The sequence below is a fragment of the Adiantum capillus-veneris genome, chromosome 3 (assembly GCF_014529385.1).
Source record: "Adiantum capillus-veneris isolate H3 chromosome 3, ASM1452938v2, whole genome shotgun sequence".
Classification (NCBI taxonomy): Eukaryota; Viridiplantae; Streptophyta; class Polypodiopsida; order Polypodiales; family Pteridaceae; genus Adiantum; species Adiantum capillus-veneris.
The window spans coordinates 23,848,654-23,872,918 of NC_140933.1; the positions used below are offsets into that span (position 1 = coordinate 23,848,654).

At 48.6% G+C, this 24,265-nt stretch overlaps 1 protein-coding gene across 6 annotated transcripts in view; it reads left to right on the top strand.

Moving 5' to 3' along the window:
* The first annotated feature begins 215 nt into the window (after positions 1-215).
* Positions 216-24,265, top strand: part of LOC147460612 (uncharacterized) — a 64,985-nt gene continuing 40,935 nt past the window's right edge. Inside the window, exons 1-4 of one of the 6 annotated variants that reach the window (XM_086508139.1) lie at positions 217-553; positions 676-793; positions 1,124-1,259; positions 1,342-1,396. The gene's annotated coding sequence lies outside the window, so the exon portion shown is untranslated. Of the gene's footprint in view, positions 554-675; positions 843-1,123; positions 1,260-1,341; positions 1,397-2,021; positions 2,174-24,265 lie in introns of those variants that run through there. The other 5 variants (XM_086508181.1, XM_086508144.1, XM_086508134.1 and 2 more) reach the window with 5 other exon arrangements.

Consider the following 24,265-nt stretch of genomic DNA (forward strand, 5'->3'; position numbering starts at 1 on the left):
TGCAAGGAAATAGTATTTGTGGGTGGTGCTCAAGCACTTCAAAGGTGATCATAGGTAGTGTAAGGGCTCACTCCAAATGATGGAATGCATAACACCTAAATTCTACTTGTGGGTCATATTGGTGTCATTTATTTCTTAAGAAGCAATACCTACACTTTTTGTGGAGCATTGCACACACAACATAGAGGGATGTGTGTGTGTGTATGTGTCTCTCACATACACACGCGCCATATTAAATTTAGCTAACTAATAAGTTATGTAGGCGCACAACCTTTTGGTATTCCAGAGTTTGCTTACTATTCCCCTCTCAAATTAAGCAGCAAGCGAGCGAACAAGCAAGCATTTGGGCCCCTCTCCCATTTTGAGGCGACGAAGGCACATGTGATGTGTTTAATCTGCGCAGCGTAGCGCGTGTCGTGCTTTCTCTCCTCCTTATCGCCATCACTCCAGAGCTGGGCCTTCTTGAAGGCGATCCTTGCCCTGCCATTTCCTCTCTTGTTCCCGGCTCTGGGAAGCTCTGCTTGTCAGTGTGAAAATCGCCATTTCCTTTTGGGTTTGTCTCAGAACTTCAATCTTTTAAGTTTGACGCAGATCAAGTATTCTCTTCTCGTCTGCAGCTCCATCTTTTTGCTGGTTCATGACGACGCCCGTTTTTTGATTTTCTGTTTAAAGCAGAATTTGGCGTGTCTCGATAAGAAGACGAATGTGATTCTGCCAGTGGCTTAGTAACTCTATGAGAGGGGCTCTGTACTTCGCTCGACTCTTTCAATGACGATCCAACGACGGCAGATTTGTATGTGATCGTTTCTCCATCATTCAAGCAAACAGCAGCGTACAAAGATGTATTGTTTCAATTTTTTGGAAGGTTTCACTTTTACAGAATGTGAACCTCAAAGTTACTCTCTGCAATCAAATGTTAAGGAGAAGACTGTGTGTATATCTGCCCCCAACTTAAAAAGAGAAAGTAGGAGATTTATGTGTGTTATAGCCACATGATGACTCCTATGACAAAAGAACGGATTTCCGGCTACATGACTTGTAGGACTTAGAATGGCATTATCAATTGACTTTCATGGCACTGGCATGGCTTGTTTCTCCATCACTGACCAGATGAATTGGTTAGGGTGTTCAACAACATAGGGGTACCACATCGATTATATAGGAAGATGAAGACTCTCCTTGGAGGATCTTTAGATTTTACAGCATAGTACGTGCAATAGCATCAGGAGTCCTGGCCTTTGATCATTGGATTCGTGTGGGTAAGTGCTTCATTGTTGTGAGTCCTAATGAGTTCTAGATCCCACTTTTACTTTTGGGCTCTAATTGTCATACCTTGTTCAGCTGCTTTGGCTGGATGTTCGATGTTGCATTTGTAGGTTACTCATACATGCTTTGGGTAAGATGACGGGTCTTGAGCTGGACTGTTGAGCAATTTACAGGAAAGTTGGGAGTACAATTGTTTTTTCGTCGATTGTGTCTGGGGTGTGATGTTTTATTAAAGACTGCTTGGGTTAAAGACTTTACCTCTTTACGGCTTGGTTGCCTTCTTTAGCCCTGGCTGCGTATTGAATTTGCATTTGCAAAGTTGCTCATACATGCTTCAGGTAAGATGAGGAATGATATTCCGGACTTACTGTACTTGCTTCTGCAAATGAACGGTGAAACAGTTTACAGGAAAGTTACATTTGGAATTGTTTTGGATTGTGTCTGTGTCACTCTGTGGTGTGATATTCTTATGAAAGACTATATTCTTGTGGCTTGATCCTTCTTTTGGTTGTTTAGAGCCCTTCCTATGAGTTTTATGAAGTTTCAAATATGCCTATCATTTTCAATTTCTGATAAACCAATGTTTTCAGAAATTTCGGGACAAAATTCTCAGCAAAACCAAATTTTTTCGATAATGGGCATAAAACCGTGTGCACCCCAAGCTTACACCTTTTGTATAACTCAAGAGAAGCTTGTTTTTGCAGACAAATGAAATGGTAGACTTTAATGTAAGATAGAAGATCACATTGCTGGTGCACCTGAGAATGGATGAGAGGATGGTGTTCCATATGCTGGTGTGCTTGAGAATGAATGGGACAAAGAAAGGAAGCAACTTATAGTAACATCTTGTAGAGGCCAAAGTTGGCCTATAGGACATATCAAATACGTCCATGTCATTATATTCCATGTAAGTATGCCAAGGTTCCATTAGAAAAGAAAATGAACTCTGTCATTTTACAGAAAGTATCACAATCCTCGTGAAGGGAAAAACATAGATGTCATGAATTTACAAAAGAATGGGTTCTATTGGTGGCAATATGATGAAGGCTTGTATGAAGACTCTTCCTCTTGCATATTCTCGCCTTTCTAGGTGAGGGTCTCGCCATTATAGCTAGATTGCTAGGCTGACTACCACAGTTCCAACTGCATATCTTAGGGTTTGGTATTAGTCTGGGTGTGGTGTTGAATAAGGGTTGATCACTATCCGATGGTGCATACACCCTTACTCTTCGGGTGATTTTTCACCCCTCTCTTGTGAAGAATTTGCCTCGTTTTTTCTCTCCCTTTCCTGCAATAATACATTAAGGAGATGCGCTTTTGAGTCTTTTTCATTTGGATCCTAGTGTCATTATTTTATTTGTAGTAGCGCAAGGCATATGGATGTCGATTGTGCTTTGTTAGAGTTTTGGAGGTCATCTCTTGGGTTTCCCCATCTAGATTTTGTGAGTGAGGACTTCTTTGTAGCTGTGCCTGGCCTTTTGAGGCTTTTCTAGATTCTAGGCATGTGGGGCTTGTTTCTGGATTTTGTCAGGCCGGTCACTTGTGGGCCTTTTAGGTGGGCGTCCAATTATTTGCCCTATTTTCCATTTTTTCCACATTTATGGATTGTGGGGCTTCATGGGTGTAGGTTGGGTATTTTCCTTGAGTTTCAATATGGTTAGAGGGGAAGCTCCCCTTTTTTTGGCATTTTGTGGCCCTTGTATCCTCTTGAGGAGAGTTTGTGTCTTGCAGGGCTTGTGCCACTCTCTCTCTTATGCATGTTCCCTTGTCACCACACCTTCCATGCACTTCGACATATTGAACAGGTGGACAATAGACACAAGCCAAGGGGGACATGAGACTCCACAAGAATCTACAGGGTCTTGGAGATTGAAGGCAAAGAGAGCTAGGAAGAGAGAAGTAAAGAAAAGGACGAGAAGATGAGAAAGGTAGAAAGCGTTTTTTTGGGTTACTTAGGGACCTTATCGTTCGGGTTTCACCTAGAGATGTTCCTAGTTTTTTGGTAGCTATGCCCCCTCCTGCTTTAGAGCTTGATAAGGTTCTTGTGGATATTGTTATTGCCCCTTCATGTAGTTTAGATAGAGATGCAATATTTCTTGCTGCTGTTCTTATGACTCAATGTTGGGAGATGAAATTGGCAAGTCGTTTGACAAGGCGGTAAAATCGCTACAACATTACTAAACTCAACGGAAAACATCAAACCCAACTCGGAATACAGACAGTGGTGGAGCTCCACTCTTAGAGGTATTGACTCAATTGGGCATGTCTAGTATCTTTTGTATTATTGATGAATGGTTGTAGAGGTAGAAGACGGGCAATTCGTATTCGTAGACGAGGGTACACATCCGAATCAACCTTGAATATGCAAGAAAATATAGAAGAAAACAACAACCTTCTTCTCTCTTATCATGTCCAATACGACACTGAATTAACCTACGCTATGTAGTGGAGATAATTGAGACGGTTGAAAACCCACACTCAACAGAAAGAATTTGGATTTATCATTCTTGTAGACACAGTTTCAACTATGTCCTTGTCACTAGCCAACAATAGCTCATCAAAATTTCAAATGTCCGTCTCTTTCTACCTCAATGATCTCTCTTCTCATAGTTGCAAGGTTATGGGCAATGCAGGTGTTCTCTTGTAGCAGTGGATCTTATCGTAGTTGAGCCAAACCATAGGTGAGGTATCCACCAGATTGGATGCCAGTCCATGTCTTCATCGCATCTTCCAAGCTATTGTCTCTCAACGGTTTCAAGCTATGAACAACAACGGTTCTCTCAATTTGATGAGAGAGCTTATGAGTCTTTTTGATGTATGTTATGTGCAGTGGAAGTGATTTATGGTGATAACTGGGGATGAGTGCTCAGTGCGTACTCAAGGTTCCTTTTACTGCATGAGAGAGATGTGCAAAAGACTATAGAGAATGATACTGCGAGTGAAGGTTTGTGAGTGAAAGAGAGAGAAAGAAGACTAATACCGGATGGGCTCCCAAACCCCCCTGCAAGAAGAACACTTCCTAGAATTTCCTACACCCTAGAAGCAGGAGTTAGCTTGTCCACATGTAGATGTGCACGTGACAATGAAGCTTTAGAAGGGTTTCAAGCTATCAACAACGGTTTCTCTCAATTCGATGAGAGATGTGATTCAGAACAAATGATATTGATTTTATGCATATTTTGGATGAGGTTCTAAAGATTTTGTGCCACACAAAGATGTTTTTCAAGACGTTGCCTGAGTACCAAATAACTTAGGATACCGAGTGTGGGTCAGAAAGCTAGAGGGGGTGAAGCTATTCTACCAAGGATAGAGTTGAAGTGGTCATGGATGTTAGAAAGAAGGCCTAAATGGTTTTATGAGTATACAAAGGTGTGTTCAAGAATATGGGTATGTTTGATGATGCCCTATGATCTGGAAGGATTTGCAATATGCAACAAGTTTCAAAGTGGTTTTAAGGGTTCTAAAGATTCTATGGGGTTGTAAGGAAGTTAGTCTGCTTATCATATATGGCATCTTATCTTGATGTAGTTTGATCTAGGCGGTTCTTTGGGGTTTTAGATGCATGTGGCCGGTACATACTACAGAGCAAGTTTTCAATGTCGTGGAGGAGGTTATAAGGATACTGTGGATATAAGAGAATACTGTGAGGTTGGTACATGTCGGAGAATGTGCAAGTTCATAGGGGGTGGATGTTGTATTGCTTTGAAGAAAATTGTAACGTGCGCACTTCACTTGCGCTACGTGGACACGCTTATGCTACAGTCTAGCGTCAATCATAGTTAGCTTGGGACCTAGCCTGGCACCTTGTGAGCTTCTAGCAGGACGTGCATGTCGAGCCCGTCATAGTTGCATACCCTCACTTGCACAACTAAGTCACTTAAGCATAAAGGCATATGAACAGTCACTTAAGTCATTTATTAATAAGTGACTTTGACATGACATTTATTAAAAGAAACCCTCTGGGCACCAGTAGAACGCAGAGGAGCAGTAGCAGAGCCTCTCAAGAAGCACCAATAGATTTGGCGTTTTTCAGCCATCAGCCTCAGCGTTTTTAGCCATCAGATCAGCCCACAGCCTTGTCGTTGTCGTCATTGTCATTGTAGTACCAAGTATCTCTAGCAGCACCCCTTAGCACCTCAATAGCACCTTTAGTACCAGCAATATCCATAGTACCAAGCACCAAGTGCCCGCAGTACCCTTCAATATCTCAGTAGTACCAAGCATCTGCATCAAGTACCCATTAGCATCTCAACATCTTAGCATTTAGCATGTGCCATAGTCACAAGGGACGCGTCAGGGGACACGGAACGGGGCTCAAATGGATTTTTAGTGTAAAAAAGAGGGCAGGACGGCAAGTGGGGACGAAAAGCCCAAAAAAGGGTGTCCCGTGTGACTATGAAATTTTGTGCAAGTAATAAAGCAAGTACTTGCTCTGGCAACAAAGCAAAGGGCCCCTTGAGGGTGCCCGACATGCGGTCTCTCTCTCTCTCTCTCTCTCTGTGCGTCTCTATCGTTCATTTAGTTTAGTTTCTCTTTTCAAGTGAAGCAAAGTAACCTTGTGTTTGTGTGGAGTACTAGATCCGAGCTAAATCCTTAAAACACTTCCGTTGCACTTGACAAGAAATTTGATTGGAAAATGATTATTCCAGTGGCAGATAATACCTACGGAAAAATATGTGATTTTGGCCACCATTGACACTTTGAATATTTAGCAATGTGGATCAACGTTGCCATTGTTGGTTATCAGCAAACAATAACCTTTGCCATTGTCACGTTTGTGACTCAACTACATTACAATACTTACTCATTGATGCAGATACGCGAAGTGCCATGCTAAGGAGGACCCCTGCGCTTGGATGGTCACACCCCTTCGCCCAAAAGACGTGTCTCTTCACCAAAGGCCACACTCCTTCGACGACTGGTCACACTCCTTCGCTCTACGGGTGCGACTCTTCGTCCAATGGTTGCAGCTCTTCGTCGAAAGGATGTGTGTTTACGTCTAAAGTCATGTCTCTGCACCAAGAGACGTGTCTTTTCATTTGTCTATTCGTCTCCGATATAAGGAGCCCTTGTATCACACATTCAATCAATCAAACACAGAGTATTCTGAGTCTTGTTTCTAAGTTGAGTCAAGTTTCTTAAGTCTTAATCATGAGTTTAAGTACTTAATTAAGGATTAGCACCTAGAATCCTCACAGTGGTATCAGAGCAAATTTTTTCCCGGGACCCGAAGGTTGTGAGCCCCTCACCCTCGCTGCTACCCTCTTCCCCCCCCCCCTTTCCCGGAGTTGTATGGAAGCAGAAGAAAGATGGAATTCAACTTCTTCGCCGATGGTCTGAGGCAACTGATTTAATTCTACGCATATAAAAGCAGCATAAACAGAACGGGACAGCAGTGTGTGAGTGTGTGGCGTACCCAGAGTATGTGTGTCGCGTACTCGGAGAATTGTGCACGGCGTATACCTGAAGGCTCGTGTGTACAGTATGCATTTTCACCGCACCTTTTCCCGAGCAGTAGAGCACATCACCAAGGGGCACCTCTCCAAGCGGCACGCTGAAACGCTGGCCTGGCTGATTATTACGCTATTGGAAACCTTTCGTTGGCAGGCACCCTTCTGCACCACTGCTGAAATTCAGCAGCCAAGCTTTTGTTGGTGGCTGCACCTTTTCATCACAGAGCTTTGCACCTCTTGGAAGTGAAACACTGCACCCTTTAGCATATGAAGCAGTGCACCCCTTGGAGCCAACCCTTCACATGCTCTCACCCTTGCGTGGGCAGCTCTTCACTCGTGCCCTCTCACGCTGGCGCTGCCCCTTCTCTGGCACGCCCCTTGCGTGAGACCTCTTCATACAAGCGCTGCCCTTTCACTGGCGATCCTTGGTCTGTACCCTGCTTGAGTAAAAAGACCAGCGATCTGGGTTTTTTTTTTCCTATGCGTTGGCTGGCCTTTATTCTTACGCTGGGCAGATTTTAACGATGGCAGCTTTATTTTTACGCTGACTATTCTAAAGTTTAGGTGGCCGGCCAAATCCCATAATTAAAAGGCCCATGTGAAAGCACCTTATCACATTAAATTTGCCAAGTAAACATACATAGCCACAGATTTCCACGTTGCCCCCTCTCTCCTCTAGTGCTTGTTCTTTGCTGCTCCTCTACATGCCGTCGGAACACAGTTAAATACCTTTTCCGTATTTAGATGAAGTTCCGACAGAGATTTCGCCCGCTACCAGCAAACCCTCTTGCACGCGAAGTGCTCATTATATCGGATACTCGAGCTCCGAAGTCATCATAATTCCAGATTCGCTAGAGCCGGAGCCCATTTGGAATAGAGTTTTTGCTCGGAGCACCCGTCCCAGAACCTGTTCACATAACTTGCACGTGTTCGAGTTCCTTTTGAGGCGTAACCATGCCAAATTCTCAGGATGGAGGTGGTCAATTTGACGATGCCCTCACCCTTATTAAGGAGCAGATGGCCACACTTTCCATAAGCCTCGCATCACTTCACACTCGCTTGGATGAGATGCACACGGAAAACACTTCTCGAAGTCGACCTGTTGTTTCTCGAACTACTAATGCAAAATCTTCAACACCTTCTTCCGAAGCTTCAGTGGACGAACCAAACGAACCAGATCCAATTGAAGAGATAGACAATCGCGAACTTCAATTACTTTATAAAATTTTTAATGCTGCACAGAAGAAAAAGTTGGATGTTAAACTGCCCGAACCATACAATGGTCGCCGCAACAAGCGCGTGCTGGACCAATGGCTATTCAAAATGGAGGTCTACTTGTCCAACACGGACTTGGTTGAGAGTAAAAAAGTTGCACTTGCTAGTTCTTTGCTCAAGGACATAACATTTCTTTGGTGGCAACGACGGGTTGCTGATGGTAAACACACACCTTCTTGGGATAAATTCCGGCGTGCTATTCGCAAGGCGTTCGAACCTGCCAATGTGGATTTTCATGCCCGGTCCTCTCTTCGCCGCCTGAGCCAGACAGGTTCCTTGGCCGCGCAGCGCACATCACAGAGTTCCAAAGGCTAACTCTGGAGATAAAGACTCTTAGTCCCTCTGATAAACTTCACAGTTTTATCGACGGACTCGAACCCAACGTGAAGGACGATGTGCACAAATACAACCCTACCACCTTGGATGCTGCAATTGCCTATGTGGAGCGTCTTGGCGATAATCGGCGCCCTACACGGAATTTTCTCCGTGGTGACAGATCTTCAAACAGCGCTCGCTTTTCACAGCGCGATCGCAGAGACGGCTATAGCCAAAGTCAGCAACATCAGTCTCAGTTCAGACAACAAGCAACGCAACCTTATTCAACTTCAAGGTTCTATTCTCAAGATCGACAATCTGAAAGCAGATCTTCTTCACATGTTCCTCCACTTGATTGTGGTAAAGGACGTGATTTTTCCAAGATCGTCTTTGCTTGCTCTTCGTCAAATGGATCTTCGACTTCAAAGAAGGAAGGATTATGTACAATTTGCGATGGTGACCATAGATGGTATCAATGTCCAAAGAAACCAAATCCGTCTAATTCGAAAAGAAATTCCAACGCGGAAACATCATCCAATGTTGAATAACCAGATTTTGCTAAGGATAAAGGAAAATCTGTGGTCAATACGATTCGTGTCTCAGAGGATACGAGTATTCTTATGAAGCATGCTCAGTGCAATTCTTCAGTTTTGGAGCCTCTCTCAAAACAAGTTTTGAGCCTTCTTGGAACACTCAATGGTCGCTCCATCAATATTTTGGTGGACAGCGGATGCTCGAATAATTTCGTCAGCACTCAAATAGTTCAACAGCTTGGCTTACCAACTCAGAAGACATCTCACTTATATGATGTGGAATTAGCAAATGGATCAATTTTGACAAGGAAAATCTGTGGTCAATACGATTCGTGTCTCATAGGATACGAGTATTCTTATGAAGCATGCTCAGTGCAATTCTTCAGTTTTGAACCTTCTTGGAACACTCAATGGTCGCTCCATCAATATTTTGGTGGACAGCGGATGCTCGAATAATTTCGTCAGCACTCAAATAGTTCAACAGCTTGGCTTACCAACTCAGAAGACATCTCACTTATATGATGTGGAATTAGCAAATGGATCAATTTTGACTTGTGATCAGACAGTTCGACAGTTGCAGTTCGAGATTCAAACTTATGCAGATCAACTGGATTTTGAAGTCATGCCTTTATCTTATTACGACATGATTCTTGTTCAGCATTGGTTATTCCAATATGATCCAGCATTTAGCTTTCGAGGACATACTATCAATTTGTTCAAAGTTGGATGTGAATTGACTTTACACGGGCTTTCTCATGCGGAAAGAGTGATTTAAGCATCACGTGTACTAGTCAAGCGACATGATAGAGTGGATTATGAAGAGAATATGATTTCTGATATAGATGCAGATATTATTATTGATGAATTTTTGAATTCATTAACTTCTCGTGAATCAATTGATGAAGACAAAGATAAGAAGATAGTTGCAAATTCCGAGTTTGAAGACGACTATGCTTTCTTTGATTCTTTACTGGATGATATGCCAATTGCAAGTCATGAAGTGACAGTTTCTGAAGAATTTTGGGATTCATTATTGGAAGATGATTACAGTCTCAAGCCAAAATCCTCTCCAGTGATTACTAAAGTTGAAGTTACTCCATTTGAAGAGTACCTTGAGAAGATTTCCTCTTCCCCAAATGTTTCGCAGTTACTGGAAGATTTTGAACCAAAAATCTTACATCGCATGAAGAATTTTGAAGATCAGCCTCTTGTTGCAGTTAACCTGATTATGCCAGATGCCTCTAAAAAGTCTTTGAATAATGCAATGACATGGGATTTAGCAGTCAAAGCAAAAAGAAGCAAACATTCAAGAATAAGACTTCAGATAAACTCAAAGATTGAAGATTTTCGAAGATTCAATGCTTTTCCAGAGTTCTATCAACATCAGAAGTCATTTCTTGGACACGGGCTCTCATTTTAAATGGGAGGGAATGTCATGTTTGTGACTTAACTACATTACAATACTTACTCATTGATGCAGATACGCAAAGTGCCATGCCAAGGAGGACCCCTACGCTTGGATGGTCACACCCCTTCGCCCAAAAGACGTGTCTCTTCACCAAAGGCCACACTCCTTCGACGACTGGTCACACCCCTTCGCTCTACGGGTGCGACTCTTCGTCCGATGGTTGTAGCTCTTCACCGAAAGGATGTGTCTTTACATCTAAAGTCATGTCTCTTCACCAAGAGACGCGTCTTTTCATTTGTGTCTATTCGTATCCTATATAAGGAGCCCTTGTATCACACATTCAATCAATCAAACACAGAGTATTCTGAGTCTTGTTTCTGAGTTCAGTTCAAGTTTCTTAAGTCTTAATCATGAGTTTAAGTACTTAATTAAGGATTAGCACCTAGAATCCTCACAGCTCCCCCGACTCGAATTGTGTGAAACAAAACGTAAACTGGATGGATGTTTGTAGAGCGGATTGGATGGATATGCCAATGCTAATGTCTACGAAGGTTTACCCAGCAAGGCTATCGCGCTCTTACGCGGCAAGATTGACGAGAGCAACACCAAATGGAAGACGAACCCTTCAGTATTTGCTAGGGAACTGTCTACCCTTGTTATGAGGGACCTTTTTTTTACGTGGCATGTTTTCACTATTTTTAGTTTTAATAGTTTGGGCACTAGCTCTTGTAAGTGCCTAGGGGTGTACTTGTAACAGTTTCTACTTCCCCTTGGGGTAGGCACCATTTTGGGTACTTCAAGGAGGGTCATGTAATAGAATGTCAGCTATGCTTTTTCCACAGAGAGAGAGAGAGAGAGAGAGAGAGAGAGAGAGAGAGAGAGAGAGAGAGAGAGAGAGAGAGAGAGAGAGAGAGAGAGAGAGAGAGAGAGAGAGAGAGAGAGAGAGAGAGAGAGAGAGAGATGAAATGTTATATTAACGTCTTCAAAAGGCCAAAGTGACCTATGAGACCAGAAAGTTACAATGTGGTGGATCTGATACAATTCAGAGTAACAAGATGACAAAATGACAGAATGATAAAATAAAATGCTATGGAATCCTAAACTGCTAGGTGTGAGCTAAGCAGCTAGCTGGGATAGCTAGATCACAAGAGATCCAGCATCGATGGCGGATCTCATCAATCTCATCCATGGTAAGTAGTCTGATCAGGCGTCGTGCATATCGGGCCAAAGTGATCCAAATCCTCTAATGCAGCCTCCGTCGATGCTGTGTAGTCCTCCGCAGTCGTGGGCGTCTGGATCTCCCGAGCTCAGTCGCTCGGTCGATCAGTGTGCTCTGCTGTGGTAGTAACTCCTCCGGGTGTCTAGTGGTTGCTTTAAAGAAGTCTGTGATCCGTCTCTGAGACTAGCTAGCCTCTCCTCTCATCAGGCTCTCTGTGTGTCTGCGCAGCTCGAGCAAAAACAAACCCAGGCATCTCTGATCCTCGTAACGCATGACTCTGGAGAGTGGTCCAAAGCCCTCTCTGAGCAAGCCATGGAAACGGCCTCGTATCTTGTAGTAGACGGGGCAATGGCATGTGTAGTGCAACTCTGTCTCAGGCTCGATGTCACACAGGGAGCATGTCCTGGCCTTTGCTGGTACTCCGCTGTATCTCCCAGTCTCGATCCGCAACTGGTGTGAAGATGTGCATATTTGGCCAATAGCTCATCGTATCTTGTGAGACAAGTGGGTGTCCATGTATTTGGGCCTCGTCACAAAACCATCCTCCGTAAGCTGGAGAAGATGCTCTCTGTAGAAAGCCATCTTCGTGCCCAACTATTGTGCTGGCTGTATCCATGTTCTTCTGGTGTCTAGCTGAGTCAAGTCCTGGCGGATGAGCCTGGTGATCTCGGACTGTGTAAGAGTCAAAGAGGGTGCATCCAGTGAGTACTGTCTAGAAGGGAGGCAATCTGTCTATGCTGAACCCATGCGCTTGAAACCATGATGTCATCTCCCCATACCAACATGCTGTATCTCCCTGCATGGCTAACTGCGAGAGGACTCAAGTGCAAGGCGGGCATATCTGTCTCTAGGAAGTTCCCACATGCGAAAGGAGACAGATCTGGTGAGGCTCCTGAAACTGAACTTGTGAACACATCCTTTCCAATCTACCCAATACTGCATGGGCTCTGGTCAATCTAGTCTCTGCTGCCCTCCTCAATGAAAATGGTGGCCCACTAAAAACCACTCCAAGGTAAGTGTAAGCATCTGTATACTCCACTGTCTCCTGGCCGTATGTGAATGCGGGCGCTGACCTCTTGATCCACTGTGGGGTGGTATTAAATACCATGACCTTGGTTTTACCAAGGTTGACGGACAAACCACTTTCCTGGGCAAACCTATGCAAAGCATCCAAGTGACGTTGCATCCCCTCCGGAGAGTCGGAGATCAACACAATATCATCAGCATATAACAATAGTGGAATCCATGTCCCTGCCAGCTGTGCACCTTTATGACCATCTCTCTCAATGTAGTCAGAAACCTCATCCACATACATACCAAATAGAGTAGGAGAGAGCGGGCAGCCCTGCTTCACCCCAATAGTGGAGTGAACCAGTGTGGATAGACCCTCTGAGGTGCGTACATGCCCCACTACTGACTTGTATAATGCCATGACCCCCCAAATGAGCTCTGCGGGTACTCCCGTCTGCTGTAATCTGCGCATCAATCTAGCTTTGGGCACTGTGTCAAATGCTTTGCGGAAATTGTCACGGGGACGTGGCAGCTGTTAACTATGTCACGAGGACGTGGCAACTGCTAACTTTAGTTGTTGGTTTCTTTCCAATGGGTTTTGTTTTATTTTTGAGACCCTCTTTTTGAAGTAGCAAAATCTCGGACATTGTATGGCCAATGTGAACGGTAGTTTCACCCGCAGACGGGAAGTGGTCGGCACTGGAATTCGTATGGTAAGAGGATGTCTAGGCTCAGAGCAAGATCATATAGGTCCCAGTTGGTGGATACTAGGAAGTGAACTCGATAAAGGCTTAAAGTCAAGGTGTGACTACCAACAGAAAGTATCCGACAGTTGGGCCACATTGCATTTTTGGATGCGGTCCCAATGAGGATAGATGGTCAGAAGACCAGTGGGAGCCCAACGGACGCCTCGGTTGAGATATTTTTAAGCGGCGAACCCGAAACGGGAAAATGCTTGTAAATGCGCCGAGCGTCATTTTCTCATGGACTTTCCTCATGCAGAAAAAAGGGCGCTGAATTTTATGCTGAGAGAGACTTCATTTCAGCTTTTGTCACAGGTTAAGAGCTATGGAGTGCTTCCTTTCCCTCTTATGTACAGTGTGGTGCTAGGAGTGATGCCCTGCACGCTACACACTGCTCCCCCCCCCCCCCCCCCCCCCCCTACGTGCAGTTATGTGATGCCCCACAAGAGGGCTCCTCATTTGACTGATGTACAGTTGTGTGGGTTCATGCTTTTGTGGTGAGGCAAGAGCCTCCTTGAGCAGGAACAGGGGTAGCTGACTGCTACTCCAAAGCAGGCACCGGTGAGGGTCATAACCTCACCGTATAGGTGCAAAATCAGCGCTGTGTATGCGTTGTAAATTGACTGTTTTTTAGCCATACGGATGCCAGGACCATTGGGAATCGTGCCCCACTGGCAGAGGATGGTTAGGGGACTGTTTGGGGCTGAAAACAGGGCAAAAACCAGTAAATACAGCGTGCTGAATTTACTGTTTTTGGGCAGGAATCAGAGGCTATACGCCCGTGCAAGCGAGTTCTAGCAGGGGAATTGGTTTTGTGCAAGTTTTGGGGCTGTTATGTTGCCGAAATTTGGCCAAATCAGGTAGTATCTTGCGGGATACAGGTGAAGGATTCCCATGACTCTTCTTTGTAATTTACCCTCCTAAAGAATAAAGAAATACCGAAAGAGGCGCCAATTTTGGGGCCTACAGGTTGTCGGCGTCTGCTCGGAGCATTCTAGCTTTTGAGCTGTGTGTGTGTTCAAGTGTTAATTCCCGTCGCTGGTTTCCTTTGCAAAGTGCTCTGTGTGTGTGTCATGAAGCAAAGAATTTCGGGTGAAAGCCAACTCCTACCGCCCCACGGGCCGGTTTCATGGTTCCATTGCTGGGATATCAATCACTTTTTCCTCAAAGAGTGAGCCTAGATTGTTTTGGGTAAAGACAAAGAGTGCAGGAACGCGGGATTACACTATGGCCGACAAGGGGAAGGGAATTATGGAAGAGGGTTCCTCTTCAAAGGACAGGCAGGAGATCCCTATGGTTTTCGAGATTGGCGAGAGCTCACGGCCACGTCAGTTTGTACCTCATGTCAATGTGAATGTCCCTCCAGTAGTACAGGGCTTTATGACTGGGCAACTTGAGGATGATGCGTTCAGGACTCAGTTAGTTGCTGCGGTGAATGTCTTTTTTTTTCGCAGCTGGTGCAGAATCCAAGGTTTATGGAATTCTTGCAAGCGCCACCAGTGCAACAACAAAATAGGCAACCTACGCCACGTACGGAGCTTGTTGAGGCTCAAGCCCAGGTACTTCATGTGGTGCAAGAGGAAAGGGAACACTCGCATGTTGCGGAGTCGGGGGCTCCAAAGCAGGGTCCTCCCGTGCTTGAATAGGTGGCTAGAACGCCTATTCCACAGGTTATGCCAGTTCAGCCCGCCACCTTTCAGAGCCAGCATGCTGTTTTGAATGGACAGGGAACTGGATACCAGGCTATGCACCCAGTTTTTCCACCACCCACGGTACATCTTGGGTATTTCGGGGGTGCATCAGTGTTCCAAAGTATGGTTGGTTATGCGCTTGGAAGTCAGCCGTACATGCCAGGAACAGTGTTTGGGGGTATGCAAGGCATCATGCCAAACCCCATGCAGTAGGGTTTTCAGAGTAACCACGGCTAGTTTGGGGTGCCACAGGGTCATTTTGGCATGGCTGGTTTTTCTGGACAGCAGCCAGATATTGCACCTCTTACGCAAAATGTGAATGGCCAAGATGTGCTCATCATGCCTACTACAGTGCCCATGTTGCAGACCATTCCTCATGAGAACTTGGGGGCACTGGAGAAGCCGAAAGCTCACAAAGAGGGTGGTGCAATTGTAAAGTTCAGTACTTTCAGTGGCTTTGAAGATAAAGCAAAGGCTCTTACCTTCCTCCAGCAGCTTGATACAGCTTATGCTGGAGGGAATTTTACAGAGGCCTCGAAAGTCAGGAAAGCTGTCACTTTCTTAAAGGACAATGCGCTTACATGGTGGACGACTTTGTTAATGCAAGGACAGACACCTGCCACTTGGGTTTACTTCAAGCAAATGTTTGCATCTGCTTGGTTGTCAAATGAATTTGAAGTCGACGTCATGACCGATTGGCACCAACTTACTTCAGCTTCATGCAAGAGCTTGCTGGAGTACAATAGGAGGTTTTGTAAAGCGTTACTCTCAGTGACCTCCTACAGATTTGTGTCATTGATAGAGCAGATAGAGAAGTATTGTTGTGGGCTGCCTAAAGGGCTTTGTGACTACTGTACCAAGAACAGAGTGGCTACCCTCACTCAGCTTATGGAAGTTGCGAACATTGGTCTTGCCTTGTTGAAAGGAGAAGACAGTGGGTTCCCAAGCAACGAGAAAGGAGGGTAGCAAAAGAAAAATTCAGCGAAGAAGCCCTTTGTGAAAACGGCTCCTGATGCGTCACAAGGGTGAAACAAGGCCACCAAAGATAAGGATTCAGCCGGGACTTGTGGAGCACAGGCAAAGAAACAGAAAAGGAAGCCTTTTGTGCGCAAGTTTCTTGAGGAAAAGAAGGTCCTAATGACTGAAAACAAATGCTTTATATGCGAGCAGCCTGGTCACTTTGCTGTTAATTGTCCACAAAGGAAAAGGCTAGCTGACTCAGAGGATAAAGAAGACCAGAAAGGCAAGAAGCCTAAACCCACGGCAGGTTTGGTGCCAGACATGGTGGGTGACAGGCCCAGTATAGATGCCAGTGAGTTATGCAGGACTTGGGGTAAAGTTAGGGATCAGATGACACTTATCTTCTTTGATCCAGGTGCCAATATAACCGGCCTATACAACATAGAGGGCGGTACTATTTCAATTACCTGTTAACTTTACACAGAGCACTGAGAAGGGAAGAGAACACAGTTGCGTCCAGCGACTAGAATGTCACTGCGCACACGAGACCGACACCCTGTAGGCCCCAAAGACTGGCGCCCCTTTCGGTATTTCTTTATTCAAATTAAGGTAGACGATCCGACCACTTAGCACAAGCTTTCACAAAGCTGTCCAAACCTGGCGAGGGCTGAAAATGCAGGTTTTCGACCGGATTTTTTTTTTTTTCCGAGAAAAAGATCCTTCTATTAGTTAATGAAAACTGCCCATAGGGCTACATCCACCTCTGCTAGAGAGGGCTACAACAAGCATGATGGGGAGACTCTCCCAATGAAAAAACAACATATATACAATGGGGCTAAATCAAGAGATGGGAGGAGGGAAGAGCCACACAGGTGGAGAGTAGTGCCATCTGAGCACCCCCTGGACCATGGTGTAGAAAGGCCCAGGGCGCCAGAGTCGAAGGAAAGCCTCGCGGCGCTCCCGCATGCGGTCGGAGCTGCCCTGTAGTCCCTCAAGCTGTCCTCTGAGAGTAAGGATCAGCTCTAGCCAAAAGTCACGAACAGTCTCTGCTGGTGGCACAGGGCGAGCCTCAAAGATGCGGAAACAACGGGCCCGCCAGATGAACCAGAGAGCTAGGCCGCTGATGAGCTCCCATCACTCCTCTCTCTCACTGCACCACTCCTGTGGAGTAAGGTCTGTAGCAGGCTGGAGTGTAGGTCGCCCCCCCTGTATCACTATCATCCTGCTGGTGGAAGATAGCTCAAACTGTAGTGCCGTGCCCGTGAGGGTGGACCAAGCCACTGCCCCCCAAGTGTACTGTCGAGCCGTGGAGAGGGCAGGCATGAGCCGAAGAACTCGTAGCCACACGTGCTGGGCCGAGGGACAGTCCCAAAGACAGTGTCGCTGACTCTCCACCAACTGGTCACAGGCTGTACATGCGGCCGAGAGACCACTATGCACAAGCCAGCTCTCTACTGCTGTGGCTCTGTGTGCAACCAACCACTGGAACAAAGTGACGCGCCTCGGCTGTCTGGAGTCCCACAGCCTCTGCCAAAAAGCTGCCAAGAACTCAACTGTGAGACCCTCCTCCTGCCAATGTCGTGCTGCAGCGGGGCGGGCCTCTCTCTGCGCTGCAAGTATATGACGTCCAAGCCGAAGAGTGTACTGAAAGAAAGGGACTCTTGGGCTGTCTGCAGAAGAGAAGGGGTCCCTCCAAAGCCACTCACCAGGATCCCACTGTACTCGTGCCAGTGGACAGCACTCCCAAGGCCATAGCCTCCAGTGTCCTGTCTCGAGAGCTGCTGGGTCAGGGTCTATGACGCAAGTCCTCCCACAGATGCCCACAACTCGTATCCTCTGGAAACAACACTCTGCTACCTGCGGGGCCTCTATTGTAACTCGCTGTAATCGTCCCCCACCCTGACGCTCGAAGAACAGGGTTGGGACAGTCTCTGAACAAGCCCTGATTGAGATGAGAACCTCCAGTCGTCTGAAGGCTCCCATCCATCGGGGTGCTACTGGCTCGAGAGGCGTGAGCCACTCAGCTGGAACTGACTCTGAGACGTCCTGACACATGCTTTGAACCCCTCTCATGCCCTGTAGCTGGACACCTTGCACCTCCTCTGACAAACCTGTGAACTCTAGCCAGTCACCTAGAGAGCGCGCTGGACCTGCTGCCATGGGACCCCAAGAAACATGAGGCCTACTCCCAACCAAGTGGCCTCTCTGAGTGCTAACCATGGGGTTCCAGACGAGGGACTGTCGTAGGCGCTTCTCCGTGCATGTTGGCTGTCTCTGCTCTAGGCCACGCCGTAAGAGCTCCCAAGAGCGAAGCAAACTCACAGCGAATCGGTCCTCCAGTCTCCTGCTCAAACCAACTCGGCGCAACTCTGTAAAGATCCATCTGGTCGAAGGTTGCCAAGGGCCTCCTGACTGAGGCACCCTGGCACGAAGCCTTTGCAGCAAGAACTCTTTCCAGGGCTCCACGCCTGGAAGAAGTCCTCTGACGACGAACTTCCCAAGAAGGGCTCTGCTCTGCTGTGCTGGATCAATGATCCCAAGCCCTCCCTGAGAACAAGGGAGTGTGATGACCGACCAAGCCACCTTGGCTCGGGCAACCTGAGTGTCGCGACCTGACCAAAGGAAGTTCCTGATCAGCCTCTCTACCTGGCTGATACAAGAACTCGAGAAGATCCAGCAAGAAGTGATGTACCACATAGTTGCCAACAACACCTGGTTGGCAACTACTACTCTACCAGCCAGCGAAAGTCGTGCTGAGCTCCAGTGTAACAGCTTTCTCCTGATGGACAGGAGAAGAGGAGCAATCTGCTGCTCGGGGGACAAATCCAAACCAACCTGACAACCCAAGTATCGAACTGCAGTCCCTGGAGGAATCCACCTGAAACCCTCTCCTGGCATCCACTCTGGCACAGGAGCACTGCCAACCGAGAAAGCCACTGTCTTTCTCCAGTTGATCAGTGCGCCCGGTGCACAGCAAAAGGTCTCTAGAGCGTGCCCACACCTGTGTAAATTGGCCTCCTGGCCCTCTAAGTACAAGGCTGAGTCGTCCGCAAACTCAGCGTTCAGAAGCTCATCTCCCCGGATAGGGAGTGCTAAGCCCCTCAAACCAACCTGCTGTGACACCAAAAATTTGCTCATCGCCTCCGCATAGAACAGAAAGAGAAAGGGGGCAAGAGGACAACCCTGTCTGACCGATCGTGTGAGCATGAAGCGCTCACCTCTACCTCCTGCCAAAAGCACCTGATTGTGAGCCTGTCTGTACAAAGCTGACACCCCTCTGATCCAAGCATCTGAAAAACCCATCCTGCGAAGCGTGCCCTCTAAAAAGTCCAAGTCAACTCTGTCGTATGCCTTCTCAAAATCGAGAAGAAGAATTACAAGGTCCTCCCCACGGAGACGTGCCAAGGCAGAAGCCTCCCAGAAAGTGAAGATGTTGTCAAGGATACTGCGCTCCTTGACAAAACCTGTCTTGAGTCCCATGTATAAGGCTCTCCAAAAGTGGCTGAATTCTCAAACTCAGAGCCTTGGCAAGAATTTTGTAGGCTGAGTTGAGGATGGTGATGGGGCGCCACTGTCGAATCTCATCCAAGGAGCCACCCTCCTTTGGAATGAGGTAAATCAGGCCCTCACTCATGCTATCCGGCATCACTCCTGTGTGCAGAATGTACTGAAAGGCACTACAAAGATCTGGGCCAAGCAAGTCCCAGTACTCCAAGAAGAAGCTGGGAGTCAGCCCATCCTCACCTGGACAGCTACCACGAGGAAGGGCCCTAAGAGCCGTGTGCAGCTCCTCAAGCTGAAGAGGTATCTCCAGCCTCTGGCGCATCTCCTCAGTCACAAGACAAGGCATCTGCGCCCTAACCTGCTCCCTGCATGCATCCTGTCTCTCTGACTGGGGCTCAGCTGACAGTAGCTCACGGTAAAAGTCAGTAGCAACTGCACGCATATCCTCAGGCTCACAAGCAACCGACCCATCGGGTCTCCTCAGCTGATTGACCTTGGCATGCGAGTGCCGAGGTCCTACTGTCTCAAAAAAAGCACCGGTCACTCTGTCACCTACTTGAGTCCACTGAGAAGCCTGTCGGTGAAAGGCAAACTCATGGCGCCTCTCCTCTGTGCAAGCAAGCTCCTGTCGAGCCTGCTGTAACTGCTCCTCCAACCATGGACTGTCTGGATGCTGCTCCTGCATCCTCTGTAGTGAAGCAATGCCTCGTCTGAGACGCTGCTCCACCTCTCTCGCTGCAGCCCGTCGAGCCAAAGACTCCTGGAGAAAAAAGTGGCTAAGCTGAGCTAGGCCTAAGGCCACTCTGTCTGCCGGTAGAGCCCGGCTGTCCATGCCCTCTGTCCAAAGAGCCTCTACCCTCTCTCTGAGTGCTGTGTCTAACAAGACCCGCTCTGGGATGCGAAGCATCGTGCTCCCACTCCTCTGCCTGTCTGCCACTGTGAGGATCACTGGTGCATGGTCCGAGAAGGATGTCCCTGCCAGGATGCCCACTGTCCCCCCCAAGTCACTGAAGTGGTCACTAGTGTAGAAGCGATCTATCCGCGGTAGATTCACTCCTCCCACTCTGCGGTCTGATCTAGAGAAGGCAAGACTCTCTGGAGGCCTCACAAAGCCAGAATGCTGCCATGTATCCGAGACCCTCAAAGTCATACACAACCTCTCCCAAGCTGCTAACTCGACTCCATGCACAGTAGCATGGCTGCCTCCGATCCTGTCAGAGGGGTCCTCCAACATGTTGAAGTCCCCTCCTACACACCAATGGTCAACCTGTGGCAAAGACTCAACAATCTGTGACCAAAACTCTGCACGAGCACTCGCCACATTGGGTGCATAGATGTTCAAGAAGCCCACAAGGCCACCTTGAACCTGCACAGTAATCCACTGAGCCCTGCCTGGCACAATAATCCCTCTGCCCACAATGGCCTGCTGCAATGAGTCTGCAATAGTCATGCATACCCCACCCTGGATGCCTCCAGGTCCAAAAGCAGCTGACCAAAAGGTATCATAACGTCCACGCAAAATCTGACCACATTGCCGAATGCGGCTCTCAGACAAATGGTGCTCCTGAAGCATAAGGAGATCAATCTCTCCTCCCACAAGGCAATGCTGAAGCTCCTGACGCAATCGGCCCCGCTGTCGCTGAAACTGGGGCCCACCTAATCCCTGCACGTTCCACGAGACAATCCTCATGGGGAGCGAGAGAGAACAGATGCTGCCGCAGTAGCAAGACGGGCTATCTTCGAGGCAGGCTTGGATGGAGAGTAATCCGCATCCGAGCGTCCTCTAGATAGGCGAGCCTGTAGTGAGTGCCTGGCCCAAGCCCAAGCAGAGCGAGCCGTGCGTAAAGCAACCTCCTCTGTCCAGGAGTCCTCATGTATGTATACATAGCAAGGCAAACATTGTGTATCAGCAAAAATGTACACCACAATGTGCCTACATCCTGCTGAGTCTGGGGGTGTCACCGCAAACTTGGCCAGTGGCCACAAAGTCTGCAGCAAATCTGTAACTCCAAGTTCTCCCATGTGGTGAGAGAACTCGAGAACCTGTGTATGCAACCATCCCACCACTGAGTCGAGGGACCACTTTCTCGGTCCTACCACAGAGGGGAAAGGAGAAACCAACTGCTGAGTCCAAGGCCTCTGTCCCCCTAGCGGCGAGGAACAGAGCGTGGACCCTGAAGCAGGTTGCCTCGTGGTCTGCTGCGGAATTGCCGAGAAAGCGAGTGAATCCGTAATCGAAGAAGTCCCAGCGGCGTCGGAGGTCAATGCTCGTCAGACCACGAGGGATAGCTGCAAGAGAAGAGAAGCGGGGCGGGGCGACAGAGACAGGGGGGTGAGGTGAGGAGTGGGCGGGAGCAAAGGGCGGGGGAGGGGATGAGGAGGAAGAGGGGAAATCTGAAGGTGGGGGGGCTGGCGAGGGTGAAGCGGAAGAGGAGGCTGGCGTAGGGGGCTCCTCTTGCTCAAGAGGACCAAAGCGGTTCCCCGTGGGAACCCACTGCTGTTGAGTAGGCACCTGAGGGCCACTCTGAGTGCCAGGCTGTCGCTGTGGCCCCTGGCGTCGACGGCCACGTGCCTGCTGCCACCCCTCCTCCACTGGAGCCCCAGGCTCGGAGGGTGGCTCAGAATCTTTGCGCCGTGTCGCTGGCTGAGGCTGCGGCCCAGCCTTGGCAGGCTGGGGCTGAGGCTGAGGTGCAGGTCGAGGCCTCCTCCGTGGACAGGCCTTCGCTAGGTGGCCCATCTGTCTACAAATGAAGCACTGGTTCGGGAGACCCGAGTACTCCACACTCTGCCTAAACCAACCCCCACTCACCCGAGGCAGAAGGATGACCTTCGGGAGCGTGTGGGTATCTCTGACCAAAACTCGAACTGAAGGGATGCCGGCCGCCTTGGCAGCTACTGATGCTGCCGTACTAGCTGTCTCCAGAACAGTCCCGATGGCGGAGCCAATCCTGGAGAGCAGTGGAAGGTACTCCCTCCGTAAGCCCGGAAAGCAGACTGAGATGGGGATGTCTGCCTCCTCTACTAGCACATCCGAAGTCGGGTCAAAACCCTGTCGCCACTGTCGAAAGTGGGCGCGTGATGCTCGGATAGCCAGTGGACTCATAGCTATGACCTTGGAGGCCATCTCGGAAGTCTCGAACTCGATCTGGTAGTACCCCCGTCCGAGGATTTGGACATCCAAAATCTTGCCCACCTCTGCGAGAAGGCGGGCCTGGAGAAGGTCTCGCAGCTCTCCTCTGCTAGGACGGGTGCCGAGAACCTTGCAGATGACAGAAGTCGCCTGCAAGCGCTCTACCTCTGCGGCAAGGCTCGCTTGCTCTGTCGGCGAAAGAGCAAGTCGAATGGTGGGCTCAGCGGGGTCGGGCGAGGGGGCTTCAGGTGAGTCCCTCTGTGGCGGAGCTGGAGCCTCCATCTGTGTCTACTGCTGAGTCGAAGAAGCGGACGGAGAAGAACAATTTGCAGCCGAGAACGCCGAACACTTGTCCGACGAAAAGGTGTTGCAGAGCCAGGCGCAGAAAACCCTTCGGAGATAATGCGGACAAAAAAAAAAAAAGGGGGGGGGGATGGAGGGAAGGAAAAGGAGGCGAGCACGGGTACAGAAGGCTGCGGGGGGGGGGGGGGGGGGGGGGGGGGGGGGGGGGGGGGGGGGGCGGGAGAAAACAGCCAAGGAGTGGGGGGGGGGGGGCAGCGGGAGGGCTAGGGGGGGAGGGCGGTGGGCAGCAGGGGGCAGGAGGTGGCGGGCTGGGCAGGGTGGGGGAAACAGCGTGATGGCGGGAGGAGGGAGGGGTGCAGCGCGAGGGCGAGGGGGGGGGGGCAGCGCGGGGGTGGCTGAGGGCAGCGCGAGGGTTAGAAGGAGAAGGGGGGTGAGGGGGAGCGATGGCGCAAGGGGGGGGTGGGGGGGGAGCGTGCAGCAGCAGCGAGCTAGCCCAGGATCGAGAAAGTCATTCTTAAGCATATTGGTTTTCGGCCGGATTTCGACAGCATAACGGCGCAAAAACCCCTGTAGGTCAAAAACACCTGTCTAGGACGGATTCCCTCGATATCTGGAAGCTTTCTGGTGAGCTGTCACAGAAATTCAGCGGGCTGTAATTCTCTGTTTTTCACTGCCGGGAGCCCAAAAGCCTGTACACGCATCCCAAGGCTCTCACGAGGCTCCCCCGATGTTCCCTTGCAGTTTAGGTGCGAAACCCTAAACCTGCAGAAAAACACAGCAGGCTGTAATTCCCTGTTCCGGATCGTTTTTAGCGGAGCGAACACGCCTACGCGTGTCCCAAGGGCTCCCGCACGCAATGGGACAGTTCCCCTGTGAATTGGACGAGTTTTCACGCGAGAAAACTCTCCAAACTCGCAATCTTTCGTGATGGAACTGTGCGTACCTGTGGGGGATTAGCAATTAGCTAATCCGGTTCCTGTTCAGAAGGCTCTTGCCTTGGCAAACGCGCATAAACCCCCAGAACTGTACATAGGTCAAATGAGAAGCTCACTAGTGGGGCATAACATACTTAACGTAGGGGAGAAAGAGAGCAGTATGTAGCGTGCGGGGCATCACTCCCGTCACCATACTGTGCATAGAGGGCAAGGTAAGCATTCCATAGCTTCTGTACCTGCTACAATCCACCCGAGGCTGAAAATGGCGCCCCCTTTGTTGATATGCAGCTCGTTTTTGCCTCCCAGAGTGGCAGAATCGCTCACAGGCTGACACGTCGTCCAGTTTCCGAGTTTGGGCTTTCCCTGCTAAAAATATCTCAACTGGTGCGTCAGTTGACTTGGCAGCAGAGCAATAGAATGTTCCCCTTGTCATTCCAGAGCTAATGACGCGAACACATTTTCCGGTCAAAAATAGCAGTTCCCTAAATTTTAGGAGATGCTTCCATGGCGTCCCTATCG